This window comes from Rattus norvegicus, chromosome 6 (genome assembly GCF_036323735.1).
Source record: "Rattus norvegicus strain BN/NHsdMcwi chromosome 6, GRCr8, whole genome shotgun sequence".
In the NCBI taxonomy this organism is placed as follows: Eukaryota; Metazoa; Chordata; class Mammalia; order Rodentia; family Muridae; genus Rattus; species Rattus norvegicus.
Genome location: NC_086024.1, coordinates 11,034,911 through 11,058,349, shown reverse-complemented (window position 1 = coordinate 11,058,349; position 23,439 = coordinate 11,034,911). Strand labels below are relative to the sequence as shown.

The window sequence follows — 23,439 nt, the reverse complement described above, 5'->3', positions numbered from 1 at the left end:
CTCCATCTTTTCTCCTCTCTTCTGGGAATCCACTATATCAAACATCACTTTTTTTTCTATGCATTTCATGCTTCTATTTCCCCTTTTCTGCTGAATTCTGCCATTGATTGAAAAACACGTCATTGTCATCATTTCCCCCATTTATCAAGTCTTCTCTCTTAGTGTCAGCCACCTCGAGTTTTTGACATTTCTTTTGTTTGAAATAACTGTTTCACCCTTGCTGAAAATTAACTTCCATTAGCTTCTGCTTCCCACCTCAGTCAGGGAAAAATCCAAATTATTTACAGTGGCATTCAGAAGCCCGTAAGAGCTTCCTGTTTTCTGTTCTTGAGCTCCCCCAACCTCTTTTTTCTCCAAAGTTTCATAAACAGCCTAATTAATAACAAGAGTTTACAATGCGTGCTTTAGGCACTATTTTCAGATTCATCCTCTCATTGATCTACCTACATATCTTCCGTTTGACTCACTTATCTTCCACTCTCTCAAAATTAACTCTCGGCTAGTTTTTTTTTCTTCACCTCTCTATGTAAAATGACAATCCTGCTGATATGTCCCCTCATCTTCTTTCCTGATTAAAATCTCCTTTGTGGTACTTCTAGTATGTTCTACCTTCTGTGGACTTGCCTGCATGTTCACATAATTGTCTTCCTCCCATGGGTAGAGTGAGTTCTACAAAAGCAGGGATTTTCTTCTGAGCTCTCAGTTCACTCAGTCCCTGGCACATTATAGCTCTCTCTACATAGGTTTTAGGAACACTACTACCTGACAGGAGAGCAAAGCAATGAATCTTGGGAAATTCTCCAAGCCACAGTGTTTGGTTTCCATTCCTGGCCGCAGGCTACCTCACATGGCTAGAGTGGGTTTGGAATTTCAGATGTTGTGTCGCTGTAAGAGAGGTACACAGGGCTTTTATCTTCTTTTGCTTGAGCTTGGCATGCCATGCTCTTGCCCATCGTGAGAGCCCATGGAAGAGCACTGCCGTAATGCTTTGCTCCCGAAACCTGACTCTCTGTCTTACAACTCAACTTCTGTGCTTCTGGTAACAGTATTGTTTTCTAAAATTCCAAGGACCCTGACTGTATTAGGTTGTCCAAAGTTATTAATATGAGACTTTTTAAAAATCTGTAAACATCATTATAAAAATTGGAAAATCAAACCAACCCAAACCGAAGTCAGCCGCCAGACCTGGAGTGGTATGGCTGAATAGTCATTTGGGATGGAAGCTATGTAGCTTCACACTGGATTTTGCACTTCACTGTTGAACATATTTTTATGGGCTTTTACAGTTTTAAAAGTGTTTCAAAAGATCAATTTTAATTTTCTCCAGAAATAAATCATAACACATATCATTTAAACGTGAATGGCTGGGCTTGCTTGTGCAAAAGTGTCAAAAATTTTCAAAAGCCCGGAGTTAGAAACCTAATCCCAGATTATTCTGAGCAGCAGTGTGTGAGAACCAGAATTTGAAGACAGAGAGAGCAATGTGCATGATTTCCAGTTGGGTAACTGAGGAATTTGTACACGGATGCTAAACTGGGTCATGAGATAACAGCAGGTAACACAAAGGCTCTCCCTCTTCCCGCTTCCCTCCTTATCTTCTCTCCCTCCTCTCCCTTCTCCTAACCTCTTCTCTCCCTCCGAATTCATTTTTCTGTCATTTCATATGCATTCCAGGAAGAAATGTGCAGAAAATAGAGACCAGCACATTTCCAATGAAATAACACCCAGAAAAACAGACCATAATTGTGAAAGCTATAAACCTTCAGATTCAGAAATCTCAAGCTGTTTCAGAAAAAGGAACCAAATTTCACCACTAGAGATTAAGCATGAAAACTGTGGATCCATAAGATAAAATATTTTTAAAGCACACAGAGAGCAAAAGGCAAAATAGCTTCAAAGAAAAAAATAGAAAAGTTTTAAAAACATCTTCAAAAGTATTAGCGAAAAGTAATTGCCAATTTAGAATTGTATGACTAGAAAATTACCATTCAAATGTGAGGGTAAAATAAAGATACTTGTAGATAAATTTAATTAGACACTAAAAAACTTATAGCAGAACACTTCCTTTAGATGATAAAATTTAATTCAGTAGGAAGACAGGTACACATATGTGCCCCCCCCATGCCATCAAGGAACAGAAATTAATTTCCCTCATTGACTAGATAGGAATTCATAATGGTCAGAAACCCACCAAATTAATAAAGATTGCTTAAAAAATATTGATCCTGAAATAGGTCACAAAGCAAATTCGTGTAAAAGTGAATACATTTCTTTGGCAAGAATGGAATTACTAAGTCACTTAGAAATCAGTTGTAAGATAATTAATTCCTTTCATCAACACACACACATCCATATGGAAAATCAAAACAAAAACAAAATATTAGCACTCCTTCAAATCAAACATGGGTCAAAGAAGAAATTACAATTGGGTCAAAGAAGAAATTACAATTAAAAAAGATTTTGGGTAATATAAGAAAATACAATATAAAAAGTTATTCTGATATCTCTGTCTCTATCTATCTATCTATCTATCTATCTATCTATCTATCTATATCTATATCTATATATATCTTTTAGCATTAAATTATTATATTAGGCTGAGGAACAAAAAGATGGAAAATTCATAATTAGTGTCTCACCTGAGAAACCAGTAGAAGATGAATTGTTGAAACAGAAAAAAAAAAAAACACAAGACAGTGCTTCATCATTCCATTCCTGGTCAGAATTTAAAGTAAAACTCAAAAGCAATATGATAAAAACCACTGGCATGATTGTTGCTATCAATTGTCAGCTTGACAAGATCAGGAATCATGTACAAGACCATCCCCCACCATGTCTGTGAGGGAGTCTACAGGCCACCAACAGAAAGAGAAATATTTTATCTAAAAAAGTGTAAAATCTGTGAAATGTTTTCATCTTTGCAGCAGATCGGATCATCAGGATGACTAAGGCGGGCAGTTATGATGTTTTGCTTCCTGGCATTACTATGGAAACAAGAGGCAGGGTTCAGAGATGAGGGAAGGGTCCACTCTCCATGGGTTCTGAAACTACTTAACACTTCCCCCTTCCCCCTTTGGTGAGATTCTGTGTCTTCCTACCACTAATGTATACTTCCCTGGATTCATTTTTTCAATGATAGTTGTCTTCAGACCTGTTGGTTTCACCACATCTGAATAATGAAGCCTTCATTTCAAAACTTATAGAGATGCCGACAAAATTGAAGAAATGAGAATAGCCAGGACTAGAATCGGCACCCTATTTATCTATATAACAAGAGAGGTCCAATTTTCTGGAAAGAACCCAGATGCCCTTCAACAGAGGAATGGATACAGAAAATGTGGTACATCTACACAATGGAATATTACTCAGCTATCAAAAACAACGACTTTATGAAATTCGTAGGCAAATGGTTGGAACTGGAAAATATCATCCTGAGTGAGCTAACCCAAACACAGAAAGACATACATGGTATGCACTCACTGATAAGTGGCTATTAGCCCAAATGCTTGAATTACCCTAGATGCCTAGAACAAATGAAACTCAAGACAGATGATCAAAATGTGAATGCTTCACTCCTTCTTTAAAAGGGGAACAAGAATACCCTTGGCAGGGAAGAGAGAGGCAAAGATTAAAACAGACACAGAAGGAACACCATTCAGAGCCTGCCCCACATGTGGCCCATACATATACAGCCATCCAATTAGACAAGATGGATGAAGCAAAGAAGTGCAGGCCGACAGGAGCCGGATGTATATCGCTCCTGAGAGACACAGCCAGAATACAGCAAATACAGAGGCGAATGCCAGCAGCAGACCACTGAACTGAGAATAGGACCCCCGTTGAAGGAATCAGAGAAAGAACTGGAAGAGCTTGAAGGGGCTCGAGACCCCATATGTACAACAATGCCAATCAACCAGAGCTTCCAGGGACTAAGCCACTACCTAAAGACTATACATGGACTGACCCTGGACTCTGACCTCATAGGTAGCAATGAATATTCTAGTAAGATCACCAGTGGAAGGGGAAGCCCTTGGTCCTGCTAAGACTGAACCCCCAGTGAACGTGATTGTTGGGGGGAGGGCAGTAATGGGGGGAGGGTGGGGAGGGGAACACCCATAAAGAAGGGGAGGGGGAGGGATTAGGGGGATGTTTGCCTGGAAACCGGGAAAGGGAATAACACTCGAAATGTAAATAAGAAACACTCAAGTTAATAAAAAAAAAAACAAAACAAAACAAGAGAGGTAAGACAGCACTCAGCACTGCCTCTAAAATACCCTATACTTTAATGAAGAGTGGAAAAAGGGTGATCAAATATTAAGACCTGGCCAGGCTGACTGATATTTGATGGATATCTTTATGTCATTCTGCATTTGAAATATTTCATGATAAACTTTGGAAGACTGAAATTCTTGCTCGGCTGTATCCCGTGCATCTTTTATTTATCCATGTGCTGAGTAGAAATAGAGGTTTTATTTATTTGTTTTAGAGCAGACGTCAACTTGCCTTTGCAGGGGGGGGGGGAGGGTAGCACATTTACCTTACTCTGTTAGGGACAGAATACACACAAACAATTTTTGCAAGAATGCATAATTCACCAAGATGCTCTAAAAAGAAAATGTTAATTACCTTACAAGTTCCTTAGTGTCCTTTTGTGATAAATGGGGTAGGTGGTCTCTGAATTTCTTTCCCCCCCATGTTGGGAAGCTTTAAGTTTTTCTTGAATTCTACCTTTGGTCACAGTAATTCATATTTTGGGAAGAGAATTCATCCTTGGTCAAGTGTAATTTTCCTTTCTGGCTTATAGGAGAATAGTTTAAAAGATTCCATAAAAAGCTTCCAGGCAGTCTGGAAAACAGCCAGTATTCTTTTTGAGAAATCTGCCTTTTTTATGATGGTCCAAGTGTAAATGACACTAGGCTCAATGTTTTTTGAATTTCACAAGAGTTTAAAATTTGAAGTGAGAACAGCTTGGCCAAGGATACACAGGGAAGGGATTGCTCGTTATCCTGACCCGGCAATGCCAAGGGCTTCCATGCTTCACAACTCTTAGGGCACCTCCTCCCCCAGTCGGCGTTCTGAGCATGGTTTTCCAGATGCCATATAAAGAGGAAGATAGCAACAAGCAAACAGTTCGATTAGAAAGAAACAACAGTGCAAGCAATGGGGAATTAACTATTTTCCAAGACCTAGTAGACAGCCAGACTGATTTTAAAGAAACTTGGAAATCCAATTGATTATAATTCTTCTGTTGTTATTCATAAGTCTTGGATCCATGTGCTAAGTAGCAATAGAGGTACAATATGTTACTTGACTCATGGACCAATAAATGGATGAAAGGATGATAGATAAATAGATTAGATAGACATGATATATAATGGACTGTACGTGTATAAGTATAGACATTCATGCAAGGTATAAATATGGAAGTCAGAGGGCAACCTCAAATACAAATTTTCACTTTCTACATTGTGTGTACAAGATTTCTTCTTGTTTGTGCTATAAATGCCAGGCTAGATGGCCCATGAGCTCCTGAGGACTCGCATCTCACTATCTCACCTCACCACAGAGGTGCTGAGGTTAAGAAGTACTACAATGGCCAGATTGATATGGGCTCTAGGAATATGAACTTGGGTCCTCACATTTGTATAGCAAGCATGCTTATTCACTGAAACTTCTCCTGGGTCTTCACCTTAATTTTTTTTTATAAAAATCCATTATGCTTTTGTATAAATCCCAACTGCCTAGAATACTAAGATATTTGCAAATGTCCTGCTCCTTAGTAGGGGATTCTGCCTACTGTGGAACACATGGGAATAGGTCTAGCCAACATTAACATTAGTTCAGCAACTGCCTTCAGGTTGTATAAGGAAATATAGTTAGATGTAGGCTTCATTATCTCCCAGGCAGGACTGAAGAGAAGTGTTGGTGTTCTCTCAGATCTCTTCAAGGTATGGAATCTGTTTAAGCCAAGCATTGGAGGTAACAGGAGAATTATTTAAGGAAGTTAACACGTGCTTCCTGTTATTTGAGGTTTAGACGAATAGAGGAACTAGAACATGACTCAGCTGTGACCTACAAAATGGCTAGCTACTTTTGGGTAGGACATTTATGGTCCACAGAAAATTGGGCAAAGTTTAAGTTTTCCCATGAGGTAGACCTGGGCCTAACAGAATGGAGATGCTTACCTTCAAAAAGTAGACTTTTCTGTACATTGGATTGGTACCAAAAGTGAGGCTGTAATTGGTAGATGCCTGAGGGGCTCTTCAGTGTCATGAGACAGCTGAGCTCGAAGCAGCTCCCTGAGAAGAGTAACTGCTATCTGGATCCTTGCCACACTGAGGGCCACCAGGCCATTGGTGATATAATTGAATTCCTTTCCTTCTAATCTTTCTCCCTCCACAGCTCAACTTGTTTGAGATCAGAAACTATAGCAACTGGAAGAGGAGGCAACTTCTTTACCAGGTTATTATTCCCCCACCTGGATTAGGACCATGCAGTAGAAAAAAGACCAAAAACCAAAACCCCCGAACCAAAAAACCCAAAAAGTGGTGTTTAAATGGATTCAAACAGTAGACTTTTAACATTAACAATGCCACTAGGCTTTTATTTTGTTTACATTAGTGGGATAGCAATGGTGTCTGTCTATAGCTTCATTAGGAAGTAAGAGGCAAAAAAGGAAGTTTGTCTCTGTGTTGATTTCTGGGTTATTAACCACCCTCCCCTGAAAAGATAAAAGTTTCTATTTTAAAAAATTTAATTAATTTTTGAGACAAGGTCTCTGTCTCTCTGTCTCTGTCCCTGTCCCTGTCCCTATCCTTCTTCCTCTCCCTCTTCTTTTCCCTCTCCCTCTCCCTCTCCAAAGCCTTGGTTGTCCTGAAATTCACTACATAGACCAGGTTGTTCTTGTGCCTCTTCCTCCCCAGTGCTTGTAATTAGACATATGCCACTATGTCTAGCTAAAACCCATCCCCTGGAAAGCCCCATGTGTGGGAGAAACAGTATTCTGAATCTGTGCAGAATAATGAATGGAAAAGCATGGCTGCTTCTTTTATTAGGATTCTCCAGAGGAGTCTTCTCGAACGATGGCTGCTCAAGGGTCTCGTTTAAGCATTTTCTTACAGATTCTCTGAGTCTGATAGTCTTCTATTTCCATTTCTGTGGTCTTATCTCAGCATCTGTACTATTTGATAGCAGGCATGATGACATTTCTAACTACCTTGCCAGAATTTATTTCCTCCTTCACACAACCTCCCAGCAAGTTTGGAAGCCTTCTCCTCACCTTTGTTCACAGTGACCACTGACAGAACTACCCTGACCATCACATTTGATCTCCAGTTATTTTTTCTCTTCTTGCTTGAGAACATGAGACCTGTTCTCTAACCTGTTTATGAATGTTTTGATCAGAAAAACACTGTGCTGAAGAGAAAGGCTAACAGGCAAAAATCTTAGAAGTCTGAGCCCTGTTCTTCCTGTATTTTATATAGCATATAAGTCCCAGCAGTAAATTATAAGGTTGACCCAGGTAAGTTTTACAATATGGTTATGCAATGGGATCATATTCATGCTCTTTTTATTTCAGTCTTCTTGTAAAGTAAAAGAAACAATTTTGTATTAAGCACTTATCACAGAAAGAATCCGTTCTAAGGCATGACAGAAAAAAACTTCATTTACTGTAACAAAGTCAGAATGTCCTCTTCCGATCTCTGTACCATCGTTCAGGTCACTGTCTCAGCCCATCATTTGCAGCCTTGACTAGGAGCTACACACAGCTTCCCCTGTCTGTGTCTTGGATCTAGTCTGTCTCACCTATCACACTTAGGGACTGCTCCTTAAGACGGCTTGCCACACATTCTTCCACCCCCCAAAAAGATGCCACAAAAGCCAAGAAGCCTAAAGAGTGCCAATGTCCCCTTCATTCTTCTCACCACTGCGTCTGTGAGTCCAGATTCAATGGTCACATTCTACCACTCATCTGACTTAATCCACATATAATCACGTCTCTCTAACTAAAAACTGTAACATTTCCTGTAATAGCTCCTTTGTATGAATTTATATCTTATTAGACTTTTACCACTCATTGGATTGAGCTGTATTTGTTCTAAAATAGCATCACCCCAGCTCCTATAACTCAAGACATCTGGGATGATCCCATGACACAGGGACTTGTGTGGAACCTAAATGGCCTAGTCAATGTCTTCTGTATTATAAGTCTAGATGAATGGTGGCAGATGTGGGCTGATGGTTATACTGGCAATTGTTCTACATTTAAGGCAACTGTTTGTCACATTAGAAACTGTGAAAGTTTCTAATCTCCTTAAAGCTAGTCTGACTATACTCATCAGTTTCTCTGAAATAGCATCTAGGACAATTTTGAATTATGAAAGAGTTGAGCTTTCTAGGAATTTAATACAGATATGCTAGAAATATACAAAGTATTTTATGATATGGCAGAGCAGTTGGTTTAAAATAAAAACTGTATATTATTGGCCCATGAATGGAATCCTGTCCAAGACATGTTTTCTTCGACCCAGACAATATTTTAAAGAAATTCAAATTGGTTGCCAGCACTTCCAATTGTGAGATTTCATCTAAAACTGAAATTTTGGCTTTTCTTGAGGACATAGAAGATGTAGTGTGACTGGAATGCAGTTTACATAATCACAGATTGGATGATACTGGTTAAATGACACCTTACACTGCCATGGACTGATGTCTGGTCAGTATTTGCTCATACCCTGATATGTGATTTAAAACACTGAATTTGAGATTTCTGGTATCCAAAAAAGTGTACTGTGAATAAGCCAGAATCCTTCAGAGGCAGTGATTCTCAATCCTGGTCACATATAATCCTCTGATGGAAATTTTTGCATGCTACCTGTGCCTGAGCTTCGACCCAGGAAGGGTCTTGGATTTCAGTCATCCTTAGTTTAAAAGCTTGCTGGGGCACTTGGCTGCATGGTTAAGTTGAGAACACCTGTTCTAAATAAAATAGAGTAGGCAACAAGCTGCTCTGGCTGGTTGTTAAGGAGTTGGCAGAAACCAGGAGCATGATGGGGTCAATTTCACTAAGCTCTCATTATTTCTATTCTTTTTTTCTTTCAGAATGTGGTTAAGAAACAGTGTCAAGTGTTCTTGACAACATGGAGACAACAAGAACCTCCAGTTAACACACTACTGGGGTTGACACACAACTAGCCACATAAATGAATAAGTCATATACACACTGCTGTGGACACCTCCTTTGATAAACAGAGCTGGGTTTATGGGTAATAGGGTCAGCATCACGATGAAGAAGACTCTGTTAGGTGTGATACTCACCATAGATAGCACAACAGAGCAGGAAACCTGATAGAAGTACAGTCATAAGCCACAAAGGGCAACAAAATTTCTGTTTTCTCTATTCAGATATTAGTCACTGCTTTACGTGTTGGTGACACAGTGGCATAACAACAACAACAAACATACATACATAATCTAAATTGTGTACCATAAGGAACTTCTGTAGAGCTAGAGATAAGAGCAAGGAGACACATCTAAACCAGAGTAGGAATGGTTATGGAGCTAATAACATAGGTTCAATGATGCAAAACAGTATAGGAAAAAGCTGAGATATTTCTTTATAATTCTATGAATGCATACATGTATTTATGTATGTATTCATACATATATGGCTGGAGAATGTGTAAGAGAGAGGTATCTGCCATTAATTACTTTTAAGTTAATTTTGAACACATGGTCCACAATTTCTAATATTCTGTGGGAATCTTGTAAGGGAGATACATTTCCTTCCCTACCAAGTCTCTCATATATGTACATAATCTAATAAGGACAATGAGGAGGAGCAGGTAGCAATTTGGTGTTTTTTGTGTCAGATGCTATGTTCAATAGTTTACATTAGCTGTTACGGAACTTAAAACCACCTTTTGAAGTGGATGAGTATATCTGTGTCCACTTATAGACAAAGGCACCAAGTTCAGAGTGGTTTGGCAACTGACCATTGCCACAGTAGAAAGTGTTAAATCTGGTTCTCAAATTGAAGTTTGTCCCCAAAGCTAGGTCTATAAGCCTCTATATAGTGCAGAAGGATGGAGGGTGAGACTTAGGGCTGAAGGGGTTTGATGCAGGAAAGTGCGATACACAACAAATGAAGCTCACAGCTTCTTTAAAAAGAAGAACTGTAGAAGGCTACAAGGTTTGAAAAAGACAAGGCAGCCCCAAGAATATTAACGGTAAGATTTTACCAGAAATTCTTCACAAAGTACCCTTTAAAAATTTATACTTCTTCATTTAATGTGTGTAGTAGGGGCATAATCCCTAGGGCATGTATGTGGAGGTTAGAGTACAACTTGTAGAAATTGGTTCTCTTCTTCCACTATCCGGTACTCTGAGGCTACACTGAAGTCATCAGGCTTGGTGTTGAGTGCTTTTATTTATTGAGCGATTTCACTGTCCCCAAAGTGGTTTCCAGAGAGTCATTTTTATCAAATTAGTCCAGACTTGATTCTGTGGTGCTATGGCTCCTGAGTTTTGATCTGAATAGAATTTAGGGCTTCCCTTCATGGAATCTGTCAGACTGAAGGAGCAGAATTCCACTCTAATATCTCAGTATCCCTATAGACAAGTGAGATACAATGGCAAACATGCTTGGCCTCTGCACCATTCCTGTGTTCTCCCTTGTTGACATCAACTTGATTTAACTGTTATTCTTATTGACAACATTTATCTCACCACACAGTAATGAAAGACAACTGTCACACACAGGTCAATCTGGGATTGCTTCTGCTCAAACAGGAAGGGATTAACCAGGAATCAGCTCCCTTCCCTAGTCCACAGCTCTACTTGATTGACAGTCACCAATGAAATGGGAAGAAAAGCTTGTCATCATTCTGTGGACCAAAGATAGGTTTAAGTCTTTCATAATTCATTTACAATCATTTTCCATTTTCTATGTAGATGTTTCACACATTTAATCAGAAAGCATATGTGTTGAATAATTATCTCTTAGTGAGTATCTAGAATACAAATGCCAAACACTCTGATGAACTCTGGTAAAGACAAGAGCAAACACATAAAGCTACTTAAAATCAAATCAAAGAAAAGCCAAGATTCAGTGCTCAGAATGCAGTCCTTCCTCCCAATTCACTATGAAGACCAAAAATATGTTTGAAAGATGACTATTTAGTGGTTTAATCTTTATGGTGATCACCTGAGAGTAGCTACATATAATTCCTAAAATAACATACTCTCTCCGTGGAGATGAAAATGAAGTATCTTTTAAAATATTGTTTCTTTGGAAGACAGACTGGAGAGTTTTAGCAAAGATCAAGCTAAATAAGTCTGTTTTGCATCAAAATATGTACACATTGTTTCTCTAGGTTTTGAGCATGAGTAGAGCAGGTCCTGAATAAATAGCACACACTATACAGGTAACACAAAGTTTATCTTCTAAAAAGCAACAAGGAGTATGCATTTATTCTTTGAGACAAGGTCTCATTAGATAGCCCTGGATGGCGTCAAACTTATAGGGATCCATCTACACAAAGACGTTTTATTTAAGAAAAAAAAGTGAAATCTATGTGGTAGTCGCTATCACCAGAATGTCTGTGTGTGACAGCTCAGCAAGAGCTCATGTGGACTGCAATGCAGCAGTGCAGCAGAAATGCAACAATTCATGCAGTGGTTCTAAGATCACACCGAGAAAATATCAAAAAAGGGTGTAGCCTTGCCTTGCGAGGCAGAATTGTATCCACTCTACTCTAAGAAGGAGAATTGCATGTGGCTTTCGACAATGTTCATAGATCTTAGCACTAAATGTTTTGGTTAAAAGGAGACTTTGCACTAACTGGACTGCAGCATGATGTGGATTCACAATCTCCTCAAGGCCTTTCTAATTCTGAAGGATATAATGTCTGTTTGTGGAGAACTCTGGCCACTTATAGGTTTCTTGGTCTTGACTAAGAGGAAGAAAGGTAGGAAAATGAAATAAAAGTAATTAAGTACCCATTGTGGAAGTCACTATTCAAGAGTCTTTGCCACATGCTGATTTCAGTTCACAGTAGAGTGTTGCAATGTAAGGCTAAAAACTAATAATGTACACTAAGACTGATGTGTGCACAAGTGTGTCTATTGCTGTATACAGGTGTGTGTGTGTGTGTGTGTGTGTGTGTGTATCTGTGTGTATGTGCAGGTTTGTGTTAGAGAGAAACTCTTGTGCACTGCATGAAAGCGTCACCTGTCAATAAAAATTTGATGGCCGATGAGCTGAGGCAGGATTAGAAGGTGGGACATCTGGCAGAGAGAGATAGGACTCTGGAAAAGAGCCAAGGGCAGTAGATTTTTGTCCCAGACTGGAAGGAGATGGATCAATGAAACTGAGGAGAGGTAACTAACCATGTGGCAGACACGGAATAGAATAAATGGGTTATATAAGTTATGAGCTAGTTGGAAAATGAGCCAAGGCATTGGCCTAGGCATTTATTTATAAATAATTAAGTCTCACAGTCATTTTTCTGGGAGCAAAGAGGCTGGGTAGAAAAGTTCACAGTTACAGGTATGTTTGTGTAGCTAGTGCTACAATCAAAATGTAGAACAATTTTTTAAGTACAAAATTCCATGAGGAAACTCTGTCCCTGCTTTAACCAGTGACAATGCCTGAACTCTTCTCTGTCACTATTCTGTGTTTTAAAAATTTTTACATATGTAATTTTGTACATTTATGCCTTCTATACTAGCTTCTTCCAGTTATCTATTTTATATTCATATTTATATAATTCATATCACATATGAATATAATTCATCAACATAATTAATATATTCATATGCATGATATTAATCTATTTTAATGTGCAAGACAGTGAATACTGTTGTCACTGCTGTTACTGAGGATTCAGTATATTGATGTACACAATCTGTTCTTATATTTATCTATTGAAGGACATTCAAGCTAGTGATTACAAATGGAGATTTTATAAACATCGATGGATTGGTTTTCATGTCATTAAAATACTTATATTTTACCTATAAGTGAACTTACTGTCATTTGATAAATACAAGTTTAGCTACACATAAAAGTATTATATACATTTATTTCTCACTTGCCACATTGTCCATCCAGTCAATAACAACACATACAGTAGTATCAGTTCTTTTTCATTTTTATTTTTAGCTATCCTAAAAGCTTGTGATTTTTATATATTTTTAGTGAATATTGATGTCAGGACATACACATTTATCATTCTAGTGTCATATTTGATGAAATATCCAATTGTTCCCCCTCACTTTTACATTTTTCTTAAAATGTCCTTATTTTCCTCCTGTTGAATCTTGAATATCCTTTAGCATTCTTTATCCTCCCTTCCCTCCTTCCACAATTTATGTGAATGTGTCTGCATGCTTGTATGTGCACATGCATACAAATGCCTGAAGAAGGCAGAACCTGGAGATGGAGTTATAGTCAGTTGTGAGAGGCCTGATGTGGGTGCTGGTGATCAAGTCTGGATCCTCTGGAAGAGAAGCAACTGCTCTTAACTGGACCATTTCTCCATCCCCAAATCCATTCTTAGGCATAAATTCACAATCCCTTTGTCCATAAAGTTTTGCTATTCAGTTAGACTTAAGCGATAATTTTTATTATTGCAGTTTTGTTCTAAGTCTTAATGTGATCCAGTGTAACTTATTTTTGCTGACCTTGGTCAAAACTACTTTGGCTGTTTTAACTTTTCTTTTCATTTAATATGCTAATTATATAAAATTCTTGCTGTGATTTCGTTGGAAATATGTTGACCTGGACTGATTTGGAGAGAGTGGGCTTGGTAACGCCAGTGAGCTCTTAACATTTGGATACAAGCTCAGAATGTTCTCCATTTTCTTTTATGTCTCTCACAGTTTTATAGATTTTAGGGTACAGATTTGGATCTATTTTTGGGTTTATACCTAATTATTAATTTTTATCATCTCTACCATAAATTTTATTTTTTCCTTTCTAACCATCTACCCTTAATTTAGAAGTAAAATGACTATTTGCATCCTACACCCTTATTAAAACTCAGTCATGGGAGAGCACCAAACCCTGACACTATTCCTGATGCTATGTTGTACTTGCAGACAGGAGCCTAGCATGCCTGTCTTCTGGGAGGCTCTACCAGTAGCAGACCGAGACAGATGCAGGTACTTACAGCCAACAATTGGACAGAAGTCAGGGACTCCTATGTATAGGCATAAATTTTTCTCAACCTACCTTAATAAGTGATCAACCTCCCCTCTAGCCTACTGCTACCAGAGGCAGTAGGAAAGAAAAGCTATTAGGACATGAGGGAAGTGGATCTGTTTAGAAATAGTTCTTTGGGGGCAAGCCCAATCTTTGTTGTCAGAATATTAGTAGTTTAGTCTGGTAGCTAACACCAAATATGAATCACCAGCTGCAGTCCAGACCTGTTGTACAACACTACCAGCAGCTGCAGATCAGTTCATTTGACAGTCACCATACATGAACTAGCAAGAACGGTTCAATCCAGGAGAAACCACAAGGCTTGCCAACTGGCCTGAGGCCATGAAAGTGACAAGAAACTGTAGGAACCTCATGAGAAGTTCTTTGACATGTTTCTTTCTATGACATCACCACAAGTGGAACACCAAGATCCAATGTAAGGTGCACATTGTTAGCAAAGAATAGCAAGACAGAGCAAAGCAGGCCAATGTTTGAGCTCCCATTATCTGTGGGTCATATATGTATTCTTTCTGAACATTATGCATCCCTTCATATGCTTGCTAGAGCAAAACATCCTTTCGCCTGTGTCTGCTTCAGGAAAACATTCATGTGCCTGCTTTACCAAAACACCCCTTTACCTATGTGCCTCAGTAAAATATCATTTAACATAAGTGACTTTCCAAAGAAACCAGAAGTTCCATTTCACTTATGGAAGAATGAATTAGGTAAAGGATTGAAGGAGCTGAAGAGGATGGCAACGTCATAGGAAGACCAATAGTGTCAACTAACTTGAAACTCTGGGAACTCCCAGAGACTAAATCACCAACCAGAGAGCATACACTTGCTGGTCCAAGCCCTGTGCCCACACCCAGACATATGCAACAGAGAACTGCCTTGTCTGGCCTTGGGGGAAGATGTGCCTTATCCTGTAGAGATTTGATGCCTTACAGAAGGGGGATGCTGGGAGAGAGCACACTCTCAGAGACAAAAGGTAGGGAGGATAGGGTGAAGAACTCTAAGAAGAGGGACCACGAAGGAAGGCTAAATTGGGAATGTAAATTAATATAATAATTAATTAAAAACTCAGTCTCTTGGCCTTTTAAAAAAATCACCCGGGTCTTTTCATAAGACATAAGGCATATTACATAAGCATAGAAACAATTTATTTCTTATTTTTCTCTTCTAATCAGAATGGAATGAGTCCTCTTTGTCTTTCTTGGCCCATTGCACTAGTGAGGGCTGCTAGTGCATGATATTGGAAGCTGGGAGAGTGGGTATCTTTGTTTTCTCATCACCAGGCCCATCTTCCCATGGTTTTGTAGGGCTGCTGATTTTGTAAGTACCAGTATCAATTAAGAAAACTTCACATCTCATGCTGACGATAGAGGACTTTAGGAAGGAAGAAGGAACTCCATTAAAGAAATTCAGGAGAACACAGGCAAACAGGTAGAAGCCCTTAAAGAGGAAACAAAAATCCTTTAAAGAATTACAGGAAAACACAACCAAACATGTGAAGAAACTGAACAAAACCATCTATGATCTAAAAATGGAAATAGAAACGAAAGAAATCACAAAGGGAGACATCCTTAGAGATCGAAAACTTAGGTAAGAGATCAGGAGTCATAGATGCAAGCATCACAAACAGAATATAAGAGAGAGAAGAGAGAATCTCAGGGGAAGAAGATACCATAGAAAACATTGACACAACAGGCAAAATACAGGAAATCCAAGACAAAATGAGAAGATCAAACCTAAGGATAATAGGGATAGAAGAGAGTGAAGATTCCAAACTTAAAGGACCAATAAATATCTTCAACAAAATTATAGAAGAAAACTTCCATAATTTAAAGAAAGAGATGCCCATGAACATACAAGAAGCCTTCAGAACTCCAAATAGACTGGACCAGAAAAGAAATTCCTTCTGTCATATAATAATCAAAACACCAAATTCGCAAAACAAAGAATATTAAAAGCAGTAAAGGAAAAAGGTCATGTGACATATAAAGTAGACCTATCAGAATTACACCAGACTTCTCACCAGAAAGTATAAGATCCTGGACAGATGTCATACAGACCCTAAGAGAACACAAATGCCAGCCCAAGTTACTATACCCCCCAAAACTCTCATTTAACATAGATGGAGAAACCAAGATATTCCATGACAAAACCAAATTTACACAATATCTTTCTACAAATCCAGTCCTACAAAGGATAGAAGATGGAAATCTCCAACACAAGAAGGGAATTACACCCTAGAAAAAGCAAGAAAGTAATCTCCTTGCAACAAATCCAAAAGAAGGGAGCCACACAAACATAATTTCACCTATAACACAAAAATAACAGGAAACAATAATCACTATTCCTTAATATCTCTTGATATCAATGGACTCAATTCCCCAATAAAAAGACATAGTCTAACAGACTGGATATGTAAAGAGGACCCAGCATTTTTCTGCATAAAAGAAACACACCTCAGAGACAAAGACAGATACTACCTCAGAGTAGAAGGCTGGTAAACAACTTTCCAAGCACATGGTCTGAGGAAACAAGCTGGAGTAGCCATTCTAATATCAAATAAAATTGACTTTCAACCAAAAGTTATCAAAAGAGACAAGAAGGGACACTTTATACTTGTCAAAGGAAAAATCTACCAAGATGAACTTTCAAGTCTGAATATCTATGGCCCAAATGCAAGGGCACCCACATTCATAAAAGAAACTTTACTAAAGCTCAAAGCCCACATAGCACCTCACACAATAATAGTGGGAGACTTCAACACCCCACCGTCAGCAATGGACAGATCATTGAAACAGAAACTAAACAGAAACACAGTGAAACTTGCAGAAGTTATGAACCAAATAAATTTAACAGATAACTACAGAACATTTCACCGTAAATCAAAAGAATATACCTTCTTCTCAGCCCCTCATAGTGCCTTTTCCAAAACCAACCATGCAGTTGGTCAGAAAACAGACCTCAACAGGTACAAGAAGAAAGCTTCCTCCCAAGAGACTTGTAGGGAATCAGCAGAGATAACAAGCGTGGCATGTGTAAGTAGAACAAGCAGAGTGTATTCTATGAATATCAAAGGACAACACTTTTTAATGCTGGAGTCCAGCTCTAGTTGAGGGTCAGGAGGCCTGACCTGGTGAATGCAAGATTGGCAAAGAAGGAGTCAGACACGGGGCACCTTTTCCTTTCATGAGAGCCAGGACAGAGAGGAAACCCATCTCCCTATGGCCTGACCTACTCTGACAACCTGAGTCTCTCACAGGCTTTATTTATACACAAAGTCATTTCCTCAAATCTCTAATAATTAATTACATAATGTCTTAGGGTACATCTTCTTTGATTACATAAGCACATAAAAGAAGCAAAGCTAGAAAACAGCTAATATTACAAGGATGAAAGTTGTTAACATCATAATAAAACCAGTTTTCTTTAACTCAATGTCTTTTTTCTTAAGATCAGTGTTGTAATGCCTGTGGTTACAGAAATGTTAGACAGGATGTCTCTATTTAAATTTGACCAAGTTAATAAATCAGAAGTTATTTCCTACTATCTGTTACATCAAGCTTACCTTGTATTTTTTTATTAGCCTTAATGCTCAATCTTTCTACAGAAGTTCAATCTCTCAGCCCTTTGTTTAATTTTCCCCCTTCTAATTTTCTATTTGATATAAATAAATACACCATTCTTTCTTTTGACTTTTAAAGTATTCTGAGGCCTTTTCATCAGCACACAGCATTGTTTAAACATAGCAATCTTCTTTATTTTTCTACAATATCAGAAAAAGTCCTGGTTTGACAAGGGTGTTCTGGAAGCTAGGCAGTTCACTGAGCCAAAATGTTATGTTCCTCTGTCACAATTCCTTGTTTCAGTACGATCCATGTCTTTATTACAATCCTGTAAATGGTAGAAGAACCTCGGGATTTCTAAAACTGCTTGCTTTGACTTCAGGAGGATACCAGTACGAAGGTTTGTCATTAACTGTATAATCAAAATCTTTTCTTATGCACATTAGTTTTATGTTTCTGAGGGTACACATACATAGAAAGAATGACGTGAAATCCTAATGACTAATTAGGATTATAATATTTGGTTTGTTAGCTCCTGGAATTTTCCAAAGTTTTTCACCTTTAATGGTTTTAGTTTTTCTCAAATCCTGTGTCTCATGCTTATTAATACTACTTAAGTAATAGGTTGGATGGAAGACTCAATTTATCACAGAGCTGATTCTCCCAGCAAACTACCATTAGTTTTATTCTTTTTACTACTAGCTTTTATATGAATTGTTACATCATTCCAGTCCTTGTATTCAGTGAAGGACCCTTAAAAGCAAGGATTTCAAATATTATAAGCCTGTCAGACACACAAGCAAAAGTTGTGTAGCAAATTTATACCAAGGGCAGTGACAGTCCAGGTCATCAGTGCCTGCGGGGTGCTTGGCACTGGCATTTAAAAACCATTTTATTAATTTTTGATATACATATGTGTATATATATATGCAATGTATGATAATCAATTGTACCCCCAATTTCACCTTCCAACTCACTCTGGGACCACCGAAATGTTCCCCTTTCAATTTCATGCCCTTAAAGAAATGTATCTAACTAATGCCTTTGTGGTCATGAATATGTAGCTGTCAAATGAAGTATAGTATGGGAAATCTACCAGTGGACACTCTCCTAAAGAAAAAGGACTATTTCTCCCCAGCTACTACTAATAAATATAAATAAAAAATGAATGGGTAGATAGATGGATGGAGAGAGAGAGAGAGAGAGAGAGAGGGGGGGGGGGAGAGAGAAAAAGAGAGAGAAAGAGAGAGAGAGGGAGAGAGAGAGAGGGAGAGAGAGAGAGAAAGAAAGAGAGAGAGAGAGAGAGGGACAGAGAGAGAGGGAGAGAGAGAGGGAGAGAGAGAGAGAGAAAGAGAGAGAGAGAGGGAGAGAGAGAGAGATCAGAAGTTTCCTTCTCTTTCTAGTTTGCTGAATGTTCATTCCTGGATAGAAGTCATCCTATTTCACATGTTTTCTATATTAATTAGCATAGCTGCATTACCTCTTTGGTCTTTTCATTAATTTCCATAGTTTACATCACTTCATTTCCAAATAGTCACACAGCCTTATACTCCAGAATAAATTCTACTTGGGAGTTTTATTTGCTAGTGTGAAATTAAAGATTTTACATCTGTCTTCAGGAGACATTCCTGTCTTCCTTTTGTTGTACTGTAGCTGTCTGGTTTTCATACTGGGGTAATGTCAACTTCATAAAATAAGATAAAAATATTAGCTAGGTCTACTTGTCTGGTAATGCTCATTCTTTAAAATTCTTACTGATTTTCTGTATACTCATCTATTTGTTTTTTTATTGCTGTTACAGGATTGCTAAAAGTTCTAAATATAGCTTAAAATTTGTCTAAAAATTTAAAAGTGTTTGTATCTTGACCTTCATGCTCTCTTGCAATGTCTTTCCTTATTCCTGGTAATATTGCTTGTTCTAATGTCTACTTCACATGTTTGATATAGGACCTCTATCCTTCCTTTGATTAGTGTTTCTATGACCTATCTTAAATTCTTTTATTTACTCTACATATTAACAGTATAGGGTAGATTCATTTTAGAAAACATGCAGTTGAGATTTGTAGCTTTAAATAGATTACAATGAATTTATGGATAAGATAATTGTTAATGTATTTAGATTCTGGTAGACTATTTCATGTGTTTTGTGTTTCTTCTAGTGTTTATTATTGTGTTCTTTTGGACCATTTGAATTTTTCCTGCAACTTGTATTTGGAGACATATTGCATAAATTTTTAAGTGGTTGCTTTAAAATATTCACACTTAAAATTTCAGATTCTACTTAGAATGAATATTTTATGAATTCAATAGGAATGCAGAAGCCTTGATACCACCTAGTCCGTTTAGCCTCCTCCCTGCATGTTATAATTGTCATGGGCATTTAATTTACAGACATTGAAAATACCATCAGGCATCGCTTTGATTTTTACTTTCAACAACCTCATACATATTTAAAGAATTTAGAAAGAGGAAAGAATAACCTATTATGTTTGCCCAGATATTTTGGATATTTATCACATTTACAATATTGTCAATTTTCTGTTTGCTTTTGGTATGATACATCTTCTAGGTGATGGATGTTCTTCATGATTTTTTGGATGTCTCATTTCTCCTCTTTGCTTGCCTGAAATTCACTATGTCACTCAGTTTAGTTATATGTTTTTTTTTCCTTCTCCATCCTGAATGATGGACTTATATACACACATTACCATACCCTTCATTACTAGTCATACATGATATTTTAAAATAATTGTTCTTTAAATGAAACCCAAACATCAACATGCTAAAACATATTGGATGTAATAAAAGCAGTGTTTTGAGTAAATTTGTAACTAGGCTAAGGAAAAGCTCAGGTGGAAGAGTATTTACCTGGTATGTATGAAGGATTGGGTTGAGTCCCAGAATTATATAAAGCCAGGCATGGTGGTGTTCACATTAAAAACCCAGCACTAGGGAGGTGGAGGCAGGATGTTTGGAAGCTCAAGGTTATTTTTGGTACTTAAGACAGTTAAAGTTCTACCCTCTTACCATGAACTCCACTTAAAGCACACTCAGCACCTTAAACTACACCCTAACTCTTTGGGCTTTTTTATGTTTACCTCAGTTACAAAATAATGGCATAGAGGCTTATTTATGTATGAAATAATTCCTAGGCCTTAAGCTAGCTTGTTCCCCAACAAGCTTATAAGCCATATAACCTGTTTATACTATTCTATGTCTGCCATGTGGCTGGTTACTGTTCTTCAGTTTCACATGTCTGATTTCCTCTGAGTCTTTGTGGCAGAACTCCTGCACCTGACTCTAAGTGTTCCTGTCTCTCTGCCAGATGTCCTACCTTCTACTCTCTCTTGCCTTGCTTTAGGCCATTCAGCTGATGCTGTTACACAGTGTATCCCTATAGCACTGCAAAAACCTGGGTTCCACATTCCAGCCTACAGCTTTGGCTGTCTTCCCACATGCCACGCTGTTCCCAGGGGCCCCAGGTAAGATCCTGACCTATGTCAACAAACTCTCCTTTAAATATACCCAACAGTTGTAAACTGTACACAATACTCTAGGCTTCATATTCTTATCAACAACTTTGGCAAAAGGCTTTTGCTTTCCTGGAGGCCATTCCAATTCTAGGAACCCAAGAGACAATGTTGGTACCCAAAACCCAATAGGTCACACAGGTCACAAATAACCCAGTGGAAACACTCTAGACCTGAAGACTTGCTGGTCAATAGAAACCCAGGGCATTCAGCTGGAAGACCGGAGAAGAAACAGAAACCAAGAGACAACCATCCAAAATATACACATCTAACAAAGGTAAACTCATGAATCAACACCTAAAAATATAATAACCGATCCCGGCCCGCTGCAGCTCTCTGCTTCCAGACCCCGTGGGAGAGAGACCTCACCACCTGGTCAGGTGGGCACTCCTGAGGCTGCAGAGAGGAAGAGACCACCAACACTGCCCACCCCTGCCCACATCCCTGGCCCAAGAGGAAACTGTAGAAGGCCTCTGGGTTCCCGTGGGGGAGGGCCCAGGAGCGGCAGGACCCCTGTGCCTGAGACACCGCCGGAACCTGAAGGAACAGACCGGATGAACAGTTCTCTGCACCCAAATCCCGTGGGAGGGAGAGCTAAACCTTCAGAGAGGCAGACACGCCTGGGAAACCAGAAGAGACTGCACTCTGCACACATTACTGATTCCAGAGGAAAACACCAAACGCCATCTGGAACCCTGGTGCACTGAAGCTCCCGGAAACGGCGGCGCAGATCTTCCTGGTTGCTGCCTCCGAAGAGAGCTCGTGGGCAGCACCCCGTGAGCGAACTTGAGCCTCGGGACCACAGGTAAGACCAACTTTTCTGCTGCAAGTGACCTGCCTGGTGAACACCAGACACAGGCCCACAGGAACAGCTGAAGACCTGTAGAGAGGAAAAACTACACGCCCGAAAGCAGAACACTCTGTCCCCATAACAGGCTGAAAGAAAACAGGAAAACAGGTCTACAGCACTCCTGACACACAGGCTTATAGGACAGTCTAGCCACTGTCAGAAATAGCAGAACAAAGTAACACTAGAGATAATCTGATGGCGAGAGGCAAGCACAGGAACCCAATCAACAGAAACCAAGACTACATGGCACCATCGGAGTCCAATTCTCCCATCAAAACAAACATGGAATATCCAAACACACCAGAAAAGCAAGATCTAGTTTCAAAATCATATTTGATCATGATATTGGAGGACTTCAAGAAAGACTTGAAGAACTCCCTTAGAGAACAAGTAGAAGTCTACAGAGAGGAATCGCAAAAATGCCTGAAAGAATTCCAGGAAAACATAAATAAACAAGTGGAAGCCCATAGAGAGGAGACACAAAAATTCCTAAAAGAATTCCAGGAAAACACAATCAAACAGTTGAAGGAATTAAAAATGGAAATAGAAGCAATCAAGAAAGAACACATGGAAACAAGCCTGGATATAGAAAACCAAAACAAGAGACAAGGAGCTGTAGATACAAGCTTCACCAACAGAATACAAGAGTTGGAAGAGAGAATCTCAGGAGCAGAAGATTCCATAGAAATCATTGACTCAACTGTCAAAGATAATGTAAAGCGGAAAAAGCTACTGGTCCAAAACATACAGGAAATCCAGGACTCAATGAGAGGATCAAACCTAAGGATAATAGGTATAGAAGAGAGTGAAGACTCCCAGCTCAAAGGACCAGTAAATATCTTCAACAAAATCATAGAAAACTTCCCTAACCTAAAAAAAGAGATACCCATAGGCATACAAGAAGCCTACAGAACTCCAAATAGATTGGACCAGAAAAGAAACACCTCCTGTCACATAATAGTCAAAACACCAAATGCACAAAATAAAGAAAGAATATTAAAAGCAGTAAGGGAAAAAGGTCAAGTAACATATAAAGGCAGACCTATCAGACTCACACCAGACTTTTCGCCAGAAACTATGAAGGCCAGAAGATCCTGGACTGATGTCATACAGACCCTAAGAGAACACAAATGCCAGCCCAGGTTACTGTATCCTGCAAAACTCTCAATTAACATAGATGGAGAAACCAAGATATTCCATGACAAAACCAAATTTACACAATATCTTTCTACAAATCCAGCACTACAAAGGATAATAAATGGTAAAGCCCAACAT

At 38.7% G+C, this 23,439-nt stretch overlaps 1 protein-coding gene across 1 annotated transcript in view; it reads right to left on the bottom strand.

Annotated features, from left to right (window-relative positions):
* Fshr (follicle stimulating hormone receptor) overlaps positions 1-23,439 on the bottom strand; it is a 207,960-nt gene that overhangs the window by 101,939 nt on the left and 82,582 nt on the right. The gene's annotated exons all lie outside the window — the stretch shown is intronic.